The sequence below is a fragment of the Bombus pyrosoma genome, unplaced genomic scaffold, assembly GCF_014825855.1.
Source record: "Bombus pyrosoma isolate SC7728 unplaced genomic scaffold, ASM1482585v1 HiC_scaffold_4726, whole genome shotgun sequence".
Taxonomy (NCBI): Eukaryota; Metazoa; Arthropoda; class Insecta; order Hymenoptera; family Apidae; genus Bombus; species Bombus pyrosoma.
Window position 1 is genome coordinate 163,157 of NW_025219986.1, and position 1,284 is coordinate 164,440.

Genomic DNA, 1,284 nt, shown 5'->3' on the forward strand with positions numbered 1-1,284 from the left:
TTCATGTGAAGTTTCGTCGAACGTTCAAAACTCCAACCTTAACCCGACATCAGAAGTGGGATCAGTGCCGATTATAGCAGTGCAAAAGCTGACGAACATCGTGCGCAAGTTAATTCAGTCGCTTGTACGAAAATCGTGTACGGAACCAAAATATCTTTCGCTACCGCGTTTTAACCCTGAAACCGCGGGCTGCGATCCCACTGCATGGTGCGCAACTGTCAATCTGATTATGAAGGAAAACCCTTTGCAAAGTAGCGTCCTGAGAGGAAACTATAATTTCAATAACGAGCGTCAAGTAGATTTCTACATAGTGGAAGCGTCAACTGGTAGGCGAAGCCATCTGGGTGAGTCGTTTCCATTTTACTCTGATTCTGGAGCAGAGTGTCCACTAAGTAATGAATCCAGTCTTGTGATTTTCTGACAAAAGAACGGATGATATAGTAGTAAAGCGAAGAATAAGGAATATTCGTATTAAACGTACATCTCAAATCCTGTCCATTGTATGCACCAATTGTTTTACATTGTAGATAAATTCTCATTTCCTTGCTGATAGTTATTTAAAATATGATATAGTGATTGACCGTGAAATTTTTAAGTCAAGATTCTGACGTCATTTTACGCAAAATAGCCTCGCAATGTGTTAAACAAAATAATGAACGTCTGTAATAAAACAGCTTAAATCGAGATCGATATTAATTAAGTTGACACTGAAGTACATGGTAATGATCACAGTCGATTGATTTTTCTTCTCGAAAAATTCAAAGATTCATCCGTTACGGGTTTTCTTTGTACTCGCGTAAATACAGGCCAGTTAGAAATACGATTAATGGATCCTAACATCACAGTAGATTGATGTCCTTATAGACTTTGTGAGGGCGAGCGCAAAATAATACGTGGGAGAATAAGCCAATTAATTAGAGCAAAAATCATAACGTCTACTAATTCACTGCTTGCGAGCCCTATGATACTCTCGAAGAAGAAAGACGGCTGAGATTATGTGTAGATTTTTGAAAATTAAATAAAAATACTGTCGCGGATCGGTATCCTCTACCTCTTGTTGCGGATCAAATCGCGGGATTGCAACAGCGTGATACTTTATTAGTCTGGACATGACCAGCGGATTTCATCAAATCGCTATTCATCTTAATTCTACGGAATACGCAACATTTCTTACCCCCGACAAACAATACGAGTATATAACGATGCCGTTTGGATTGAAAAATGCACCGCCCGTTTTCATAGGACCATTCTCAATGCCCTAGACGACCCTGCCTATTCGTACGT